The sequence below is a fragment of the Saccopteryx leptura genome, chromosome 2, assembly GCF_036850995.1.
Source record: "Saccopteryx leptura isolate mSacLep1 chromosome 2, mSacLep1_pri_phased_curated, whole genome shotgun sequence".
In the NCBI taxonomy this organism is placed as follows: domain Eukaryota; kingdom Metazoa; phylum Chordata; class Mammalia; order Chiroptera; family Emballonuridae; genus Saccopteryx; species Saccopteryx leptura.
Genome location: NC_089504.1, coordinates 373,738,093 through 373,760,952, shown reverse-complemented (window position 1 = coordinate 373,760,952; position 22,860 = coordinate 373,738,093). Strand labels below are relative to the sequence as shown.

The window sequence follows — 22,860 nt, the reverse complement described above, 5'->3', positions numbered from 1 at the left end:
GGCCTCTCTTGTTCCTTTGCTCCGCCTAGATCTCTGCTCTACTCAGACAGTGTGAGACCCTCTTTAGCCTTTTTCTCTTCCAGAAACCTTCAGTCCAAACTGAATTACTAGTTAATTCAGCACCTTCTATGGCTTCATCTCTTCACGCATGGTTCCATGCCCTCAAGGCAGGAACCTGGAGCTGCCGCAGCCTCCACTGTGCACCACGATGCTCTCTGGCAGAGGATTCTAGAAGCTCCACGCCATGAGTTCCTCCACTTCCTGGGGCTGTGTTGGGGCGCCCCTCCACCAAGACGTATAGGTCATATTTTAGTCTGGGTCATGGGCTGAGGGCAGAAACAGCTTAAAACATAAAGCCAAAGAACTAGCTAAAATAACCATAGAAAACCACGGTGAAACTCAACAAAGAGAGCACTGAAGATATGTGCAGTTCAGGTTGTGCTAATCATCCTGTGTTAATTTAACCTCAATTTAAAAATTAAATGTAATAGAGGAAGGAACCATCATCTCTCTCATATACTCACTCAGCAGCTGCCTACCATGCATGTCTTTGGTGCATCTCTTTGTAACGTGCCCTGCACACCGCAGTGCATACAGTAGACGGGACTCCGGGAAAAACCAATCTTCTCTTACATGTCTGACATAGAGTGGTTTCCTATGAATATTTGTGGAATGAGGAAGTAAAGGAATTGAGTTATTCTTTATCAAAAATTCATGCATCAAAATTTTCTTGCAAGGGAGAAAGCAGACAGTTAAAAACACAAACAATTTCATATGTTTAGAATTAGATAGTAAGCTCTGGGAAAGAATGGGGAACTCCCATTCTTGATGTGAATGCTACTGAGGCCCAAAGTAGAGCTTGTGACATAACTGTCACTCTGTGTCTACTGAACATGTCCCACCACAAGCAAGTCGGGGTGGCACATTCCTGAGTGGAAGCGCCCATTCAAGCAGGTGGGGCCAGGTGAGCTGTCCCCTCTGAGTGACAGCGAAGCTGGGGAGGGGGGACAGGGCATTTCGCCATTGCTGGAAATGGGAGATCATCTCTGCCCAGGCAACAGCTGAATCTGGGGAGAATAATTTTGTTCCTAGTTGATTGCTCTCTTCCTACGTCTCTCTCTCCATGAAGTTCCTTGAATGCAGATTCAAAAATTAATAATGGTAGCCTTTTTATTTTTTACTAGTTCTAACCTGTAACTCCTCATTTATAAAAATGGGAACTCAGAAATAGATCTCTAAATTCCCTTTGGAGCCAATATTTGATGGTTTTAAGTGAAAATGTGTGCCAACTGGAACCAAGAGGTGTCAGGTCAAGTCTTTAAATGGAACAATTGCAGCTTAACGAGAAGGACATCTAGAGCTGGTTACGAAGCTCCCTCCAGCAGGTGTCTGGAGTAATGAGGCCCTCGCTGACCTGACCTGAACGGAGCCCCAGGCAGCACGAGACGGTTATGAAGCCCATACCCTGTCCCGTCCAGGGCTTGGCATTTAGGTTCCTGGAACTTCTCCACTCTAATCAGAGATACTATTAAAGAATGTTTGAAATTGAGGAATGAAAAACATTCTCCACATGATTTTTTAAAGTCCACATGTGAGATGGGTGTTTCTTAAGCTCGGAGTCATTTAGGAGTGCTTGTTAAACCTGCCGACTTCGGCTTGCATCCAGCGCGCTTTCAGGTGACTCTGGTGCAGATTTGGGATGGAAAATCACCGTGTCCAGTGAGACCTGGTGTGCAGAGGCCTGTGATCTGCAGGGACATGCAGTTAGATTGGCTTGGGCCTTTCCTCACCAGCTTCCCGTGGCCCTGTGAGGAGCAGGGCATCCCAGCAGCCTCTTCCCAGGGCAGCCTCAGGCCAAGGAGCTTGGCTATCCTGTCACTCATCTGAAGACACTTAGAGAGGACAAGACCACTCATGTACAGACCATCAGGGTGAGTAAACCCAACCTCTAGTATGAATGAGTTCTGTGTCTTTAGATCAGTGAACACACAAGTGGATTATCTTAAGGCTATCAAAATTGTAGAAAATGTAATGTGATTTTTGGCTGTCTCTTGCTCTCCTGTCAATTTGTTGATGGAACTTAAATAGCAAGCTTGTTTCTGCACAAAATGGTATTTTCTTTGGGCTCTCTAAAAATGCTCTGTTGCTTCAACCCCACTTCCTGGAGATGATGGCAGGAATACCAAAGCTCTTTAACCCAGTCTCTCAGTCATTACACACTAACCTAAAAAACTAAAAATTCATGGAACATTTGTCCCCAAAGTTGGAGAATTTGGCAAATAGAAAGTCACAGAATTACATTCCCAATGGCAGCCACCCACTCTTCCTTACTGTTCAGACTACCAACAATCACAGTAATACTGCTGGGTAGGGAGGAGGCCAGACCTCATCCAGGGCTATTTGCTAAATGTAGGGAAAACAGCTGTGTTAAGCTTGCTTGCTTGCATTGGCATGAGTCGTGCATGAGCATGTGACAGAGCCACATGTGTGTAGCCTATGTAAGGCTACAGATGCTGCCCTGAGGGCAGATGGCAGATTGCTTGCCCACTACTGCAAGGGGCTGTTTTGCTGTTTGTTTGCCTACTTCCAGGAAAAGAGGTTTTCCCCTGCCTGTTTTCTTGTCTGCTATTCTGAGAATCTATTAAATGGGAATGGCCTAACGCTTTCTAGCTCTGCCGTTGCTCTACCATCTGTCCAAATTCAGTGTGGACCTGCCTCGCCTTGGCCACTAGCATTACATCTGGCGTAGTGGGCAGGATTCAGATCAGATTGCTATGGAGCTACCAACACCCTTGAAGGGTGAGCTAGAGGAATGGCTGTGGTTCTCCAGCATATGGTTCCCTGTGGCTATACTGTTGGGGGCCATGGGCTGGGTGTTTTTTATAGCCCCACAAGAAGAAACTGAAATCTCTGTGAGAGAGGCCACCCAAGTTTGAGAACTCCAGTTTTCCCTAGAAGCAGAATGCTGAAATAAGCAGTTGTTAGAGAAACTGTGGGTTCAAGAACTTGAGTTTCAGTTTCAGGCCAAGAGCTGGCAGCCGCAAAAGCTGAAGCAGTTGTTGAACAAAGAGCTGCATTCGTGCCAGTGGAGTGGCTCTGAATGGGTGGTTACAGGAATTCCCAACTTCTCATTCTCTGAGGAAGAGATTCAGGCTAAAATTGCCATTGGCAGACTCAGAGCCTGGCTGGTGATCACCCAGAAGGTAAAAACCCAGCAGCAAAAAGTGCCTCAGGGGCAGGCACAACCCCTCCTCCAGTAGTGGAGCACTCTGTGGTCTGGCCCTATACCCAGACAGAGTTGATGGAGTTAGGAGTGAAATTTAAGTGAAATTCACTGAGTCCCTGGCATCTTGGTTGCTGTGGTTGTAGGACATAGAGGTGGATGGCATCATGCTCTCTGGAACAGAGATGGAGAAATTAGCTGCCATTACCAAGCACTACTCCTTGAGGCAGTGTCTTCAGGACTGCCATGACAACCCAGGAAACCATACACTATTAGAATGGGTGATGGCTGCCATTCATATGGTCTGGCAGAATGCTGGAGATTTTCCAGGGCCAGTGATTCAGTAGAAGTCATATATTGAGCTGCAGCAGGTCCTCTGGAAACTAGACATGAAGAAGGCTGCTTTTAACCTGTGACCCTGTGAGCCAGATGAGGAAGTATTTACAGCAGGGATAAAGGACCTTATTCTCTGTAGAGCCCCTTCATCCCTTTTTGGGCCACTAATGGCTATTTTGAGCCCTTATGTGGAGCAGCCCATCAACACTGTTACACAGACAGTGGCAGGTTTGTGGGAGGTGGAGGCAGGATGGGATCATAAAGCTGTGTGAGCTGCTGCCTATGCTGCACCTGCCCCCTCCAACTAACAAGAGAAATGGGCCTATAAAGGTTACCTGAACACAGATGTGGGTAGTATTGATTACAGCTGAGGAAGATAAAAAGAAATTGGATGGCAGGTCTAACAGAGTCCTGTCAGAACTTTGGTTACCCAGAAGGTAAAAACCCAGCAGCAAAAAGTGCCTCAGGGTCAGGCACAACCCCTCCTCCAGTAGTGGAGCACTCTGTGGTCTGGCCCTATACCCAGACAGAGTTGATGGAGTTAGGAGTGAAATTTAAGTGAAATTCACTGAGTCCCTGGCATCTTGGTTGCTGTGGTTGTAGGACATAGAGGTGGATGGCATCATGCTCTCTGGAATGATGCCCATGGGGTAAGGGGCAAGAAGCTTAATCCAGAGCAGAGGCTCCAGCTGCTGAAAAAGTGGGGGAAGCGGGCAGCCCTAGCAACTGCCAAGAAAATGGCTGGCATTCGGGTTGCACAACTGCAGGATTATATGATGGAGAAAGCTGTGGGGGAGGTGGATCCCCAAGACCTGTTGTTCCAGTCTAAATAGGAGGAAGGTTGAGGGACCTGTCTAACTAGGGTGGGTGGGAGGCCAAAGGTCCCATGTGAAATTGGCAGTCCACTGATCACCTTCTAATGTGCAGCAGGTGTTGGCCTTAGAAGATAATAAGTGCTTTTTTTTTTTTTTTTTTTTTTTAGCAGCAGCAGCAGCTAAGAGAATTACCAAGGTGGCACAAGCCTTGAATGTGTTTGACCTTGCCACACCCTGAGCTTGCTGAGGAGTTTGGATAGGGCTTGTGGCAATGGACAGAGTGCTTATGGAAAGGTGTTGAGGTCTGTTATCAAAGAGCTCTATGGCTGGTTTCCTGTAATGGACCTTCACCTTTGGTGATTTGTACAGACAGCTATGCTATCGTGGACTGATCATTGAACAGTATGATGGCTCTTAAAGAAGGGACTATGACAAGAGGGGGGCTACTGGCTCCCTTGCTGGATGGAAACTCCACTTGTGGACAGTAACAAGAGACCCTGGCAGGGGTCCCGGCACCTGTGGATGCCCTCCTGCACTGCGCAGCTGCTCCCATCCAGTTGCAGATTTGTACCAAGAACATTTTCTTTAATGGATATGACCCTGAACTGTACAGGCCTCCCATCTATCATGGGGTAAGGGGCAAGAAGTAGGCCTCCTGTTAACTCTCTGGGCAGAGTGCTCAGGGAGATATTGTGAGGGGTACCTTTGTAATTAATGTCATTTTTGGTATAGCTTGTGCCTTTCTTATTCATTTGCTGTGGTCTGTACTGTTTCTGTGATGTAATGTGCCTCACTCCTCACACAAGGACCATTGCAGAAGATTGTGTCATATAGATTGTGAGGTAAGCAACCCAAAGGAGTGGAATGTAGGGAAACAGCTGTGTTAGGCTTGCTCACTTACACTTTGCATGACTAGTACATGGGCATGTGGCAGAACCACATGTGTGTATCCTATGTAAGGCTACAGGTGCTTGCCCTCAGGGCAAATTGCAGGTCATTTGCTGCCACTGTGAGGGGCCATTTTGCTGTTTGTTTGCCTGCTGCAAGGAGAAGAGGCTTTTCCTTGCCTGTTTGCTCTCCGTTGCAAGAATCTATTAAACAGGAATGGCCCAATGCTTTCCGGCTCCACAGTTCCTCTACTGTCTGCCTGAACCCAATGTGAACCTTCCTGGCCTCTGCCACCAGCATTACACTAAGGGTCAGAGAAACCTATCCACCCACAGAAACTGTCAAGTCCCTCCCAGACCTCAATCCCATGCTCAGACCCAGCACCTCCCCAGAGCTCAACAACCTCATGGGATGTGTCTGAGGCAGAAGGGAGAAGTTGACTCCCACAGAACTTTCATGAAGTTGTGGCTCTACAGAAGAACCTCTGAAGAAAAGAAGGAGGCTCAGGGCTTCTTCCAAGCCTTCACCTCCTCTATGCTGTTGTGGTTCTACCTCCATCCCATACAAAAGAAGAAGCTGGGAGGCGCAGAGAGAGAAAGAAAGGCTTCTTCCCATCATGGTTTTTCCCAAGCACCAGAAGTACTTCTGAGCAAGAGCCAGTAGCATAGTCTAGCACTGTCATTAACTCAATGAGCAAAGTTCTTGAGCACTAGGACCAGGCAGCTCTAGAGACTCAAAATAATCAAGAGTCAAGAAAAGAGTAAATTATGCCCAAATGCCACCCAGACATCAGCATCAAAGCAAGAGAAGCAACTTCCTAAACCGCAAGGCCAAAGTCATGAGCATTTTAGACTTTGGTATGAGAGCAAGGAAGACATGCTACTGAGATGACCCAATGGTCAGTGATCAAAGAGGGAGACTTTTTAGATCAGCAGGTTCTGGCCCCCAGGCATTGCTGAGAGCAATAAAATCAACTACTCTTTTGGATGGCAAAGAAGATGCTACCAGATTTCTCTCATTTAAGCAGAGAAGCATTATTGGCAAGGTTAACTTTAACTTGATTTGCTGGGTTCCAGGAGCCCTTACACATCAGTGAGCCAAAAGAGCTAGAATTCCAGAGTCAGCAGGGACCCTATAGGTGTGGGGACCCAAGGGCATGTGCCCATAGGGAGGAGGTAACACAAGCAAGAGGACTGAGCTGCTGGTGAACTGGAGGTGTAGACCCCATGCAAAGTCACCAGTCCTGCTCAGCCCACCACTGCCTGTTACCACACAAGAAACAGGAGCCAGGCTTGTCAGAGCTAATGATTTTTCAACATAAGCCTCAAATTCCAAATTTTATGTGAAATTTCCCAATTTTAAGATGTTGGCAACTAAGTCAATGTTATTTAAAATACTGCACTGGCCAAACATCTGGGTCTGGGGGAAGGACACATTTAGCCTGGGGGCTTCTAGCTCATAAGTTCTAACATATATCAATTATTGCATAACCAATAATGGTAATAAGTAATATAATTGGGAGATTCAAACACATTATTACATTTAGTCCTAACAGTTGAGGAAACTAAGTTTATAGAGAACAGGTAGCTTCATAGCTATATAAGTGAGATCCAGGATTCAAATCTAGGTCTGTCTTATGTCAAGCGCTGAACTCTTAGCCATTAAGTGATAGTATCATTCCAGAAACAAACTATGGTTGCCCTCAAACTAATTCATTCCAAGGGGCGACACACTGAAATTGAAAACTGGTGTTTAAAACACTTAGTGTTTACGGAAGGACATGACCAGGAAAGACAGGCTCACGAAAGAGAAACCACCATCCTGCCAGCGAACCATGGCGAAAACATTCCATTGAGAATGTTTGTCTATTCTTTATAGAATGAGTATTCCCGCCTGGGCTACTTAAATGGTAGCCAATGGGTCTGCCGCATGGACATCACCTCATTAGAAAGGCAGAGCCTCAGTCACAAGCACACACATTCAATGAATGAGCCTCTTATTCAGATGACCAGGTGGTCCTTTGGTGCTGGAGGGATAGAAGTGGCACCTGCCTCAAAAAAAGTGTATATATTCTATAGATAGAAAAAGATGGTGCAGGTTCATTGAGTCTAAAAGTTGTCTGCCAGCCCATTAGAGAAAACAGATTCCTGGCTGGGTGGGGGCCTCTGCACTCCTGAACAGCTATTCTTGGCAGAAACCCTCACAGAATGCTATGGCATAGATGTGAGCCCAGAACTGGGGTGCCAGTGTTCATCTGCCTGCTCTGACTGCGGCTGGCAGATTATGCGGCAGGACCCCTGGACCTCTAATCATTTGTACGTTGAACTACTGCAAACCCCCTTTGCTCCACAGCACAAGTCCATAGGACAGAGCACACTCCTATCCTGACTCTTCTGCCAAAGCTGCTAAATTTTCAACCACCCCGATGTGCTGGTATACTCTGGGAAGATAAACATCATGGTAGTGAAGAGGACAGACTGTCCAGCCCATTCATGAGCCTGCTTGTGCCAACATACCTTCCCTTTTTGCTCAAGATGCAAGGCCTCCCCAGTGATCATGCCTTGCAGGAACATTCTCACTGTCCCTAAGGCAAACCAAATTCTTCAAGCACATGTCACCTCCAACCCCTTCCACAGTCCTCACCTGCCTCAGAGACCATACCACTCAAGGAAAAATAAAGTAAAATTTCCCAACACTCTCCTCCTCCCCGTGGACCCACTTTGTGCACACGTGCAGCTGGAAAGCCACTCCTGGCTCTGACCCACAGAGCTTTCCATTCCAGTTAAACTGTGATGTTGCTATGGAAACAACCAGTGAGGTGTTTTTCTGGCCAAGTCCCAGGCTGAGGACCAGAGGCCCCCATTGCAGACACCCTCAGCACTGGCATCCCGGGGGCCCTGTGCCACCTTCACCAGCCCGGGGCCACCCTGGGCTCGGGGTGCTCACAGCCCCGTAGGTGTGTTATCGGCACCCACGTCTGCTTTCTCTTCTCTCCAGCGCAGCCCCTCCCAGCACACAAAAGGCACATTCTTGGGAGGAAAAAAAAAAGGATAAGAAAAAGAAAAAATGTATTTTTTTTCTGCATTCCAGCTGCCTGAGCTAAGCGAAGGAATGAATGGTTTGGGAAAAATCTCACACAGGAATAAATTTACAAGGGACAGCTGAGCGGATAAATTCAGTCCCCAAAGAGGGGCATTACGAGGCCTTTTGGCAGGAGCCTTGCCCCTTGTGCAAAGCTGTCTAAAAAGAAAAACAGAACAGGAGAGGGGAGCTTTCAAACCTACCCCAAAATAAACCTTTCAGAAATCCTTTTAACTCTCTCTAGCTGTTAGCATTTAAAGACAGGAGGAGGCCCATTAGCAAAGGCAAGTCAGTCCTTTCCAGGTGGACGACGGCCTGTGTCCCTGAGCTTACCTAAGACGTGCCCTTCCCCCTCCTTTGCTCAGTTAAATCATTCAAGGTCGCTCAAGTTTCTAGTTTGACCTGTTATCCACATACTCAATAACAAAATGAAATTTGGCCTAGGTAGTGAGAATCTGGCGAACAGCAAATGACGCCTCCTTAGGGGCCTCCAGCTGAAGAGTGGACTAAACTGCATAGGGGCCCACGGGACAGGGCTCAGTGCTGGACCTTAGTGTGCCTCTTGGGGTGAAGGAAGCACGGCAGAGAGCTGACGGTGATTGGAACCGGGGGAAGGCGGCTGCCCCCAGTGCTGGAGGATGTTGGGTCCAAACATGCAGCGTTGCTCCGGTAGGTTCCCATGGCTGTTTTCACAAAGCCCGCGATGAAACCAGAACCATTTGGGGATGTCAAATCCTTGCCCTGCCTTGCTGCTTTACCACTTTCTTTACTCACCACAACTATGACTGGTTGCTAGAATCAGGAAAGTCCCAATGGTTACTTTGTGGTCTGAAAACTCAGTTAACCCATATCCTATCCCTTTTCTTTGGAAAAGTCCTTGAACTTTTATAGCTGGCAACAATGACCTTCTTGTTCCTTTCTGCAGCTTTTCCCAGGCTCTGTCAACCCCAGGAGAGCCGGAGACTCTCAGCCCAGCCGGCCTGTCTCCTCTGGGAAAGCCAAGCCATTGACCGTCACCAATCGTGTCCACATTGCACGCCTTAAGCCAGTGCTGCACTCAAGTTACATTGCTCTTCTCCACGGATGTTCTACTTCTGAAGTCACCATCGGTCAGTGAGAATTAAGCATTTATATCCTGTCCTGCACTGTGCACTTGGAGTCATAGAAAGATACATACACAATGCCCACAATGAGCTCACACTGTTGATTACAGTAATTGCCATACTGAGTACTTGCTATGTTCCGGGCTCTGAGCTTTTTACTAAGCATTTCATTATGATAACTGCTTTATTTGCATTGAATACAGTAGTTACAGGCTGGGTAGAATCTGGCTAACTGGGGCAAATTGCAGGTCTACCACTATCAGCTGTGTGTCCTCAGGCATTAACCTGTCAGAGCCTCATTTTCCTCATTTATAAAACAGGAATAATGTCTACCTTGCAAAAATGTTTTGACAATTCAGTTAAGCAGTGTTTGTAAAAGCTCACTCAGTGATAAGCACATAGTGCTCAGAGTAGCATCAATCAAGCTGAGATCAAATGGCATTGTTGAGTTCCCAGGTTGGTGAACACACAGAGGTGTCAGGAGAGTGGTGGGCCCAGAGAGCGAGGAAGCTTCTGCCCTCCTCACACAGCCTGGCACTCTCCCATCTGGCTGTCCCTGAGCTGCAGGACCAGCTCCTTTGCCCTGGATGGAAGAAATCAACTACCTCCTATGTGGAAACCCTGCAAAATGCTCAGCCAAAGGAGCGGCAATCCATGTCCATTGCTTCATTTCACATGTTAAGCATGAAACAGAATGTGGTTTACTATGGGGAAGGAGGCACCGGGAGAGCTGGAGGTGGCCCTGGACCTCTTCACAGGAAGAATGTTTGACCAGTATCTTGCTTTTGCCTATGTCCTTTGAATGAGTCTTAAATGGGAACTGGGTAGATCTATAATCTATGTTAAGTCTGATTTAACAATTAAACATTTCATGTTATCTTAATAAGGAACAGAAAAATGAAAATATTTTCTTTTAAATATATGGGTGTCTGTGCAAAAAACACTTATAGACATACACACATATGTTTACAAAATAAATTAGAAAAACTCAGACACTAACGAAAGTGGTTCCTGAAAGAAAGTAGATTAGAGAAGTTTTGATGAGAGTGAAGTCTTCTGAGCGTATGTTTTTAATGTTTTGTATTTCAAGTCAGTAAATATTGTATGTACAAAAATATAATTAAAGCAAATAGGAAAAGAAAAAAGTCATAAAGTTGAACATAAGAATACAAAATAACCCAACAGCAGAGCACATTAAAATGATAAAAGAAATATTAACTATGACTCAGTAATGTTTATCTTACTAGTAATATTGATAATAAAATTTGAAATTTTTTTATAGAAATTGTAGGAAAAAGCATATGTATTGATGTTTAAGAATATTACTATAAGAGATACAATTATAGAATGAAAGAGGCCAAGGAGAACTGTAATATTAAATATGAAACAGGAAAAAATGACATTATTGTTATTACTATTATGAACATTTCCTGCTTCCCTCTGACATAACTTCCACACGTGTCAGTGGTACTGAGCTTTAGGCTGTCCTATCTAAAGACAACAATTCTCTCTCTCCAGCCTTCCTAGCCAGTGGCCCTCAGAAACACCTGCTGCCTTCACTAGAAGGGAGATTAGGAGAAGGCAAGAGAGTGTATGGCTTCTGTGCTGTCTAGAGCCCGTAAGATCACCATTCAGCTATGGTTCTAAAATGTTTCCTTCTAGGTAGCATTTTTATGGCCCAAGTCTTTCCTCTTCTTTCTTCTACTTGGCTCCTGATGGAGCAAGAAATTATAGTGGAATCAGAATAATGCATGAGTCCCAAGTTTACCTCTTTTGAGAGTTGCCACTTTCGAGCTTGTATTTTTGGATAGGTCATCTGTACTCTCTGGGCCTGTTTACCGATCTGTAAAACTAGTATACAGTAATGCTCATTATGCTAGACAGTAAAATTTAGAGAGAATGTGTATGAAATACTTCTTATATATGCAATAAATGTTGGTATTACCCTTGTTATTTTTATTGACATACAAAAATGCTTCATAAATTGTAAAATTCTGCCTAAATGAATCCTTGAATTTTTTCTGAAATCACACTTGACATTTCTGGTGCTGTGTAAAGGAAACAACAGCCTGGCCTTGCTCAGGCCGGCAGTAGGCACAGCCTGGACCCACCGCCTGCAGAACAAAGCTGCCCAGCAGACAGTCAAGTTGGCCTATGCCTTGTGTTTTAGGGGCACAAGCCAGGGTGTGTTCCTCAATTGGGATGGAGATGGAAAGAGTACCCTTAGGCATGCTTTTTCCCTGCAGTGATTGGCAATTAATAAAATCCTTTTGGAGAAGCATAGACATTGGCTGACTGTTAGGCAGCAGGTGGAAGAAGGCAAAATTGGGGGCTGGAGCCACTTTGGGTATTCTGTGACTGCACCACAGGTAGCAGGTATGTTTTCAATAATCAGTTATTGATAAGTAGACAATAAGTGCTTTATTAAGCCTAATTTATGCACGTTTGAGAGCACTAAGCACTAACTAGAGAGAGAACTTACTGATCTTTTCCTCTTACAAGCTATTATTATAAAAATGCTAGGACTCTATTCTGTCCAGGAGATCTTGGCTTTTGGAAGAATTCAAAATCTGAGCAAGAGGCTAAGCTCTCTAAAGAGAAAACAACAGCCTTTTTGAAGGGTGTGGGTAACGGTCACAAGAATGATGGTGACCAGCTAGAAATCTCATTTCCAGTTGGGTCAAAGGAAAAGGACATCCTTAGGGATGTTCTGCATCCAAAACAAACATTGTAATCATTAAGGCTTATTATAAGCTTCCAACTGTTTGCCAGGAAGGACACTAGGCAAGTTACAAACATCACCTCGTTTGATTCTGGTAATTCTCTAGAGAAGTTATTCTTAATGTTACAGAAGAGAAGACTGGTGCTCAGAGAGATTTAGAAAGTCTAATCAGGTCTGGCTGCCTGACTCCAGAGCCACTTTTAAGGCTAATTGTGGCTGTCCTTATAACATTACTCTGCAGTGTCCATTCTTGTTTTCAGGGTGTGGCAGAGACTACTGATTGTGTTCTGATGCCTGTACTCAACATTTTCCTCAGTGATAGAACCCCGCAAAAGTTAGAAAGGCATGTGTCTATTCAGAACAAGAATACATTTCCCAGTCTCTCTGTAGCTACATGTAGCCATGTGACTAAATATTGGCCATTGGGATATAAGTTGAAGCAACGAGTTTAATTTCTAGGAAATGTGCTTAAAGAGAAGGTATGGAACCTTCCCTTCCCTTCCCCTTTTCTCTCCTCTTTCCAGTTGCCTAGAATGCAGGTATGATGACCAACATTGGAGCAACCATCTTGAACCGCAATATGGAAACTGCATATTGAAGCCATAGTAACAACCCCAGTCTGCCTCCCTAGCATTTAATGTCTGAGACAAATAAGCCTTAATCTTGTTTAAACCACTAATAATTTTGGATTTCTGTCACTCAGCTGGATATAATACTATCTTTTGCCCAGAGATTCCTCTCTTCTGTGCCCCCAACTCTCCCTATTTAAAGCCATTGTCCTCCGCGTTCTCTTTTCCTCCCACACGTTTCACCCAAATGTATCAGATTAATGGCAGACCACCAAAGGGGCAGAAGGACAGCCCGGGTCTTCTGGAGAAGGAAAGTATGAGTTGGAACCAAGAACCATACAGGCGATGTTCTTGGGCCCAGCCAGCAAAGAGGGAGTGGTTCAAACCCAGTTCTTCCTGCTCAGTTAGCCTCCCTGCCCATTTATGAGGCAAAGCAAAAGTCTTGCCAACAAAATCTTCTTTCCAAGAAAATAAATTTAAGTCATCTTGCTTCTCTGGTTTCTCTTCTGCCATTATTCCCAGGAAAAAAAATGTACATGATGTGGCTGTCATGAAACATCTGCCTCTAGCCCCACCCAAAAGTACCAGATTCCAGGTAGGATTGTGCCAGACTGGACTGGACTTCCCTCCTGTGTGTGTCATTCTTGCTTATCTTCCAGCACAAGTCTAAATGAGTGTGGATGCAAAGAGAAAGGATTTTACCCCTCCCATAGGAGTGTTATTTAAAGAGTTCCAGAATAGATGAGACTTAAATGTTACCTCATTCATTGACTTTTTTAAGGGGGGAGAATATAGAGGTCACCTCATCAAAGAAAAGAAAGAAAGAAAGAAAGAAAGAAAGAAAGAAAGAAAGAAAGAAAGAAAGAAAGAAAGAAAGAAAGAAAGAAAGAAAGAAAGGGGGAGAGAGAGAGAGAGAGAGAGAGAGAGAGAGAGAAAGAAAGAAAGAAAGAAAGAAAGAAAGAAAGAAAGAAAGAAGAAAGAGAAAGAAAGAAAGATGATGATCTTACAGCTGGAGAAAGCAACCTAGCCAAGGTCAAATAGTTTTTTATTACAGAATTGGTACTATTAATAATAACAATAATGGTGACATTTAGTCAGCTTCTGCTATGTGCCAAATGCTAAACTGAGCACTTGTAGATTACATCATTTAATCCTCACAATCCAATGAGATAGGTGACTATGGAGGCTTAGAAATTCAATAACTTGCCTGATTTTATAAGATAATAGGCTGTTGAGTTGGGATTCAAACCCTAATTTAGTGGTTGCTTGAGCCCAGACTCCTTTTACAGCATCATGCTACCAATTCATTATTTGTCAAAGCAAGACAGTGTCATAGTCTCCCTCTTCACAACTGAATCAATCTGGACACCCTGTAGTCTCACAGGTTTGTTGTTATCAAGCTTATTCAGACACACAGTGCTGTCCTCGGGGACACCCAAAGGCCTTGACATAGACAGTCCCCTCTGTGGAAGTCAAAAATCTATATCTGGAAGAAAGCTGGATGTCACATCTATCCATAGGCACCAACCTCAGCAACCACTTTCAAGGTTCGGGCAAAAGCCCTATACCAGAATTGTCCCATGCCTTTACCCCTCACTGGTTTATTCAGTCCCTTGAGAAGTATTTGTTGAATCAAGTAAACCTGCTCAGTATTAGGGATAAATTATTAAAAGAGAAATAATGCCTGATTTTAAAGAGCATTTCAGTGGTAGAGATGAACAAGAAACAAAAAATTTCATCAACATTTAGTGGCAATCGTGATACGTGCTGCAAAAGAAAAGTCCATGTCACCACACAAGTGTGTAAAAGGGACATACCTGACAAGGGTCTGAGATGTGAGAAGGCCCTGAAATGGATAGAAACCTTGGATATTCAGAAACCAAAAAGAAAACCAGAGTGCTGAAAATACACTCTGAGTAAGATCATTCAATATCTACCCTAGGAATAATGATGAACCACTGAAGAGTTTAACACAGACTAGGGACAGAGTCTGATCACGTTAGTTGCTAAGACATCAGAATGAATGCAAAGGTGGTCACAGTTTTCCAAGTGAGGGACAGTGAATATAGAAAAAGAAGGGGCAGAGGAGAGAATGAAGTGCATAGAACTAGGGTCATAGGTAGAATTGGCAGGAGCTGCATATATGAGTATAGAGCTCAGAAGAGCAGTCTTACTTAGAGATAGAAGATGGGAGATTGTATTTGGAGCCATGGAAGTGGGTGAGATCTTCCAGAAGGAAGCAGAGTGAGAAGAAAAGGTGATCTAGGATCAAAACCTAAGGAATTCTATCTAGCCTAACCAGATGGAGCAGTGGATAGAGTGTTGGCCTGGAACACTGAGGACCCAGGTTTGAAACCCCGAGGTCACCATCTTGAGCATGGGACCATAGCCATGACCCATTGTCACTGGCTTGAACCCAAAGGTCACTGGCTTGAATCCAAGGTTGCTTGCTTGAGCCCAAGGTCACTGGCTTGAGCAAGGGGTTGTTGGCTTGGCTGGAGGCCCCCAGTCAAGGCACATATGAAAAAGCAATCAATGAGCAACTAAGATACTGCAACTATGAGTTGATGCTTCTCATCTCTCTCCCTTCCTATCTGTCTGTTCCTGTCTATCCTTTCCTCCCTCTCCCCCCCCCCCTCTCTCACACACACACACAACACAACACAAAAAAAAAAAAAAACCCTGAGGAATTCTAAACTTAAAGCCTGGACAGAAGAAGATCCATCAAAAGAAACAGAATGATGGCCAGAGAAGCTTGAAGCCAACCAGGAGTGTGTAGTAGTGTCAGATAGCAGCAGAGTGTGCCAAGAAGGAAGGAATGTGTGAAAACCCTTTGGTGGACAAGAAAGATAAAGAAATAAGAGGTGTGAAAGTTCCAGGTTGTGCATATGTGGAAATGCTGGGAGGCTGATGTCACCCTGCTCAATGGTTCTCCTTCATTTCATTTGGCTGTTTCCCAAGCAGTATTCTTTATAATAAACTGATCATCCAGGCCCTGATCTAAAAAGACTTCTATCCAAAGCAGAAGTTCAGACACTATTTCAACAACATCTAGAAATGTGTCGATTATAGATGCCTTTAAGTCTATAAGTCAGCAATCCTCCTGAAATGTTACTCAGGAGGTGACTGAGGAGGAGGAATCGGAAGTAGAAGAAGACATTTTTCCTACAAAGATGATTAAGCACATCATCCAGCCAACTTTTGTCCCAGAGCCAAGTAGCTAAAGGGGTTGGTTGAATCAGCTGAGGACTATGATAATTATCCCCATAGGAGTATTAAGTAAAGGGAACCAAATATATGGTGACACAGATGATTTGACTTTGGGTGGTGGACACACAATGCAATATACAGATGATGTATCATAGAATTACACACTTGAAACCTATACAAATTTATTAATCAATGTCACCCCAATAAGTGTAATTTAAAAAGAAACAGAAGATAATAAATTTAATGGCACTTAAAAATTTTCAAGATTCAGTAAAAATCAAATCATTGCAACTATGACTTTACAGTTAAAGATTTTTAAGTATTGCTACCAACTAAAGAATTTGAAAGAGACTTAACAAAGAAATCACTGTATAAGAATTTATATTTTTAAGTATTATTTCCTGAACATGACTCCATTACTTGAGAAACTGTCCAGCTCAAGTACATATATAATAGCATTGGTTCTCTTTATTTTTTAATCTGGTTAATGTTACCTGGGAATGTGCTATAAAATGTAGAATGTTATTTTTCTAACATATAGTGTGTATGTTACTGAATGAGAGCTTTGATTTAATATCATTTTTGAGTAAGAAATCTACCATTATATATATATTTCTGCTTCATGATCAAAGACTATGTCACTATTTTTAATGTGGCTACATTTAGCCAAAGTTGAGGAGGGAAAGCTTATAAAAATTATCCTCTTCAAATTTTTAATAATTTCTAAGCATTCTGGATTTCCTGAAGGTAAAAACAATCTATGTGAAACTGACTAAACTCCCTGTTTGTTACTAAGCACGTGTTCTCTTCCTAATCCCTGTGATAGTATCATACTCTGGGACTTTGAATAATTAAATATACTTTATAACTTGAATAACTAAAAGTTCATATGAAAATATAAAACTGTCCAAAATATGAATGATGTCCATTGAGTAGAGCATATATTACTGACTTTAGCAAAAGTCATTTCAATAAAGTGGTGAGGCTAGAAGCCAAATTGGAGGGAAACGCAGAGTGAATTGTGGGTAAGAATATAGGGGTTACCATTTCTATAGACTCTTTTCCATTTCAGATTTATCCTGGATTAGTTTAGGCTCACAATTCATTCTGAGTCACCTTAATCTCATCTCAATTCTATAGGAGGAAAATGTTAGAAGATCTGAACCAAAATACCCTGGCTCTAATCCAGCCCCAAGACTCAGATAATGACTGAAGAAGTAATTAAGCTTATATGAGTCGGGTTAATATTTTTTAAATCTTGTAATATTATGTTATCTATAAACGTTATATGTGGGCTTGGGGGATGATAATTTTCCAACAAGCTAGGAGTTGACCACAGGGCTAGAACCATAGCTATTAATTGATGCCAAGAGAGCTGGAGCAAGGAGGTGTGAAGGATGTCAAGGGATAAGCAGTGGGAGCAAAGATGGTGACTTACGGACCTGCCGAAAGACCAGAAGTGATGAAGTAGGAGTAAACAGTCAAGACTTGAGTCTGTCTGGGGAGCAGGAGAATTGATGAAACTAGACCAGATAAAAGCACTTTGGGTGAACTGGCTCTCGAATGCAGGGGTATAAAAAACTCACACAAATGTTAGATGGTTAGAGTGAGAGAGTTTGCTGCTGGCTTCAGGGTCTGGGCTTTGAACCACATACATACAGCCTCTTGAGTCTCACACCTACCCTGTGGAGTACCACTAGTCTCATTTCACATCAGAGGCCTTGCCTTGGGTCACACAGCCAGTGAGAGAACTCAGGACCTGGACTCAGCTCCAGGCAACCTGACTCTGGGTGAGCCCAGCCAACCTCACTCTCCTCCTGATGATGAACTGTCACTCACAGGTGAGACTTCCTCTCTCCAGACCTGCATTCTATCTTTTATCATACCACCTTCCACATTTGGAGGCTTGGGGAACAAAGCAACTCTCGTGGAGTCGCTGCATTATTCCATCTGCCTTTCTCCTGCTTCTTATTTAGCAATCGGGCAGAAAATTCTTCAGCATAGCTGTCCTGCTAAAAAAAGATACAAATTAGTTTCTCAACGCTCACTCCCTTTCCCACCTTGTGTGGCTGGCAGCAGCATATTGTCCACTACGTGTTGAACTTTCCCACCATACAGTTTGTGCAATGGAGAAGGACCGGGAAGTGGAGCAGGCATCCATCACACAAGGTTGCACAACATCTCTGATCCAAACAACTTTTGTCCTCATTCCAATCCAGACACACAGAATGGCTGAACGCCTCTGAAGTACAAACAACTCCCCTGACTCAGTGCAGACTGATAAGACAGGAAGTCAGCCCAAAGTGTGTGTGTGTATGTGTGTGTGTGTGTACGTGAATTTGTACATTGTTGTGCATATGTGTGTGAATCTCTGTGTGCATCTTCTGAGAGAGGGCTTAGAGAGGCTCCAACCCTGATTGCTTATTTCTCTTCTCTGACCCTTTTAGGTACACATTGGAGTTTGAGAAGGTGGTTAAGCAGGACACAAATAAGACCGTTCCCCTGAGTGTCAGGCGCATACGGCGGTGTTTGGGGACCAATTCAGTTTGTTTGTATCTTTATTGCAGTGAAGCTCTTCCGTTCCCACATGCCCAAGGGATGAGGTTCTCTAGCCCCTGTGGGGCCTGCTGGAGATATTTTCCCAGTTACTAGGCAATGTCAGTCCTGCTTCACGCCTGATGAGCTCATGCCTGTGCCGGGGCAGTGACTGTGGGTGATCTGGGATTAGCTTCATAAAGACCAGGAAGAGGGGAAAAGGTGACTGTGTAAACAGCACACATGAGCAGTGACAAAGTGTTGAAGGATGACTCTAATGGGAGACCTAGAGCCATGAGGGGGCAGTGAAAACAATAGGTGCCATTTTTAGCACCTACTCTATGCCAGGTATTAGGCTAGGCCCTTTGGCACATGAGTTCACTGAAATAGGATGACACTAATAGAAGGGAGGCGGCCACATGAGAACACATGCCTGGCATGCACTGATGTATTTGCCTCACACGATGCCTGCGTGTGGTACATACCAAGGAATTATTATCAAAGCTGTACTGGTATCTAATCCAACGTTCTCATCTACTATGCGGAACAGTCATGTAGAGAGTGTCCCCTAGATAAACACCCTCGGTCTCTCGCTCCTCCACAGCTGACTGCACACGGAAAAGTTGCAAACAGAGGAGGTGGAAGTGCTCTGACCTGACCTCCCCACCGCAGAGCACCAGACAACCACTGGGCACCAGGACCAGGAGGAGGAGGTGGGATCATGTCTGACTGCAGAGAACTTGCAGGTCCCTTTTTTCCCAGCACCGCCACACCCCTAGCCCAGACACCAGGCCTGGGGCCCGGCTTCAGCAGGATCCCGGCCACTCCCCACCTCCTCTGCCCACTGTTTCTCTCCCAGACCTGGTAAAATAGCAGCAAGGGTCCCTCTTCTTGGCACGTGGCTCCTGCCCAGCCACCACTAAGCAGCCCTCCTCCTCCTGCGCACTCACATGCTGCCCACTTGCATCCAGCCCCATCTCCCACAGAGCCCCCGCCCCGCCTGCTGCTCCTGCCAGGCCTCCATGCAGCTTCCACACCAGACCCCTGTGTCCGTGTGTCCGTGTGTGTGTGTGTGTGTGTGTGTGTGTGTGTGTGTGTGTGTGTGTGTCGGAGACAGAAAGAGACGGAGAGAGGGACAGATAGGGACAAACAGACAGGAAGAGAGAGATGAAAAGCATCAATTCTTTGTTGCGGCATCTTAGTTTCTCATTGATTGCTTTCTTATTTGTGCCTTGACCAGGGGGCTACAGTAGACCAAGTGATCCCTTGCTCAAGCCTTGGTGAGCTTTGCTCAAGCCAGATGAGCCCGTGCTCAACCTGGTGACCTTGGGGTCTTGAGCCTGGATCCTTAGCATCCCAGTCCGATGCTCTATCCACTGTGCCACTGCCTGGTCAGGTCAGACCCCACTTTCTTTTTTCAATTTTATTGAGATATATATAATAAACCAGCTTAGGTTGGACAACATACCATATTTCCCCATGTATAAGATGCTCCCATGTATAAGATACATCTTACTTTGGGGGCCTGAAATTTGAAAAAAAATTGTATTACAGAAAGTTATTGAACTCAAGTTTTATACATCATAAAATTCATACGACTCATCCCCGTGAAAAAGCGGGAAATGCAAGTAAAAAAATCTACAACCACTGTATAAGACATACCCAGTTTTTAGACCCCAGATTTTTTAAAAAAGGATGTCTTATACATGGGAAAGTATGGTAATGATTTGACTTCTATATATCATGCACCGAATACCACAATAAGTTTAGTTAACATCCATCACCTCATATCAATATCTAGCTATCTATCTAATGTAATGAGAACTAAGGATTAACTTTCTTAACAGCTTTCATATATATCAGACAGCAGTCTTTTTAAAATACATATTCATGTGTATGTTTATTCCTATTTCTAGAGAGAGTTAAATCTGAAAATAGTCCCTGTCCACAAAGAACGTCATTTTTTACTAGTATCCACAGTAGGCAGACCCGTCCCAAAGACAAGGGCAAGGGATTTTGTAATAAAAAGCAGAGACAGTGTTTTTTTGCCTTCTGAATTGTTTTTCTTTTGGGAGGCAGAGCAAAGGGTGACAGGAAGGTGGGAAGTTTAATGAGTACTGATGATATCCAGGGATGGGAAGAAGCATACAGAAAACCTGAGAAAGGCAAGCAGAAAGAAGAGGGTGAAGATAGAAACTAAGATTCCAAAAAAAGGTAGCTGCCTCACTTCCAATTCCACCACCCTGTACCAACCCATCCTTCTCTTATTTGATGTCCTCTGATCAGTTCCTTGTTGAGCACAAGCTGGAGAAAGGGAATTCTTTCTGTTTTTGTGGAGGCTTCAGAACTAAGTTGCCAGTCTGCATTAAGGATACATGGAGCAAAGATGACGGTTGATCCGTGCACCTGGCAAGTTCAGGCTGTATGGTCTACTTCTGGGGCGGTCTGGATTCTCTTCACTCCCGACGGAAAACAGCAGTCCCAGCAGGCCCAGGTGGACTGGAGAAGGCAGGTGGGCACCGGGATTAGGAGAAAGTACTGACAGATTAGTTTTCAGCTGTTCTCTGAGTCTCCCCTGTTGACCACGGATGGGGTTTCCCACAGGAGGAGCAGGCAGCGCTGGCCGGGCTCCAACTAACCAGAGCTGAGTACAGAGAGCCTGATGGGTTGATTGCCCTCTCCAGACTTTAATGGAGGACCAGTTATATCTCTCCCGCTCACTTATCATCACCCATACCAGGGTGCATGGCACAGCCAGACCCACCACAGAGGTGACGGTAAGTGTAGCCAGTACCTACAAGGCAATTTCTGTGAAGATACACTGGCTTCCAACATAAGCGCAGACAAAGGCAGCTGAAGTTGCGCCATGACAATGAAGTTGAAGGTGCTGACGACCAAAGCCTTCAATGAACCTCACCTGCTTCCCCAGATCACTGAAAATCCCACTATGCCTTGAATCCTGACAGGGGACATTGCAGGTGTCCACTTATATTCCTCATTGGCCAGCTGTTACCCATGTCAATTTTCTCCAGAGGGCAGCCAACTCTGGGTTCCTAGGAGGCATCACCACCTCCAGGAGGTAGATTTCACTGCCTTCTAGGAACTCGTGAAGATAGACTGCGGAATTCCTTTCTCTCAGCAACTGGTACAGATCCCAATCAGGTGGAAGGAAACAGGCATGGACCACTGGGAGGATCCCGCCCTTATGCTTCTTCCCCAACGCGGCCTCCAGCTCGGCCCACAGCTCCTGGGGCAGCTGCTCTGGCTCCAGCTTCCGCTAGGTCCCAAAGTGTGCACCAGCTCCCTTCCAGCAAGCAAGAAAGATGCCATCTCTAGCTGACTTTCATAGAGCAGTCTTAAATACGGTCATCATATTGTACATTATGACATCCTGAGTACTTATTTATAATATAACTGGAACTTTATGCCTTTATATCACCTTCATCCAATTCCCCTTCCCCCTAACTCCCACCTCAAGTAACCACAAATCTGATTTCTTTTTCTATGAATTTGGTTGTTGTCTTGTTGCTGTTATTGTTGTTTTAGATTCCATGTGTGAATCATACAGTATTTGTCTTTATCTGATTTATTTCACTTAACATAATGCCCTCAAGGTTCATCCATGTTGTCACAAGTGACAGGATTTCCTCATTTTTCATGACTGAATAATATTCACACGTGCGTGCATGTTGTATGTGGTTGTGTGTGATATCACAACTTCTTAATCTATTCATTCATTGATGGAAGCTTAGGTTGCTTCCATGTCTTGGCTATAAATAATGGTGCTAGAAACAAGGGGGTGTGGATGTCCTTTGACATAAAGTTTTAGTTTTCTGTGGATCTATTCTCAGAAGCAGAAATGCTGGATCATATGATAGTTATGTTTTTAATTTTTTGAGAGACTTTAATGCTATTTTCCAAACTAGCTGCACTAGTTTACAATCTCACCAACAGTGAGATTCTCCACATCAGCAGTTGTTATCTCTTGTCTTTTTGATGATGGCCACTTTAAGGCATGCTGTGATAGCTCATTGTGGTTTCGATATGCATTTTCCTAATGATTAGTGATGTTGAGCATCTATCTTTACATGTACCTGCTGGGCATTCATATATCCTCCTTGGAAAGATATCTATTCAGGTCCTTTGCCCATTTTAAAAATTGGGTAATTTATTTGTCTGCTACTGAGCTGTATGACTTACCTTAAACCCTTATGATATTTATAGTCGCAAATACATTTTCCTACAACCAAACCCAATCTAGGTTCTGCTGGGGGCCACCGGCATGAAATACAAAGCGATCTGCAGATGGCTGCTACTTGTATAGAGATTGGAGGTGTCCAGGAGAGGCCAAGCTGCAAACCATCCCAGATGTCACTAG

General features: G+C 44.3%; 1 pseudogene; it reads right to left on the bottom strand.

Moving 5' to 3' along the window:
• Nucleotides 1-20,847: 20,847 nt before the first annotated feature.
• Nucleotides 20,848-21,812, bottom strand: LOC136392442 (transmembrane protein 199 pseudogene; annotated as a pseudogene).
• Between the last annotated feature and the right edge of the window lie 1,048 nt (nt 21,813-22,860).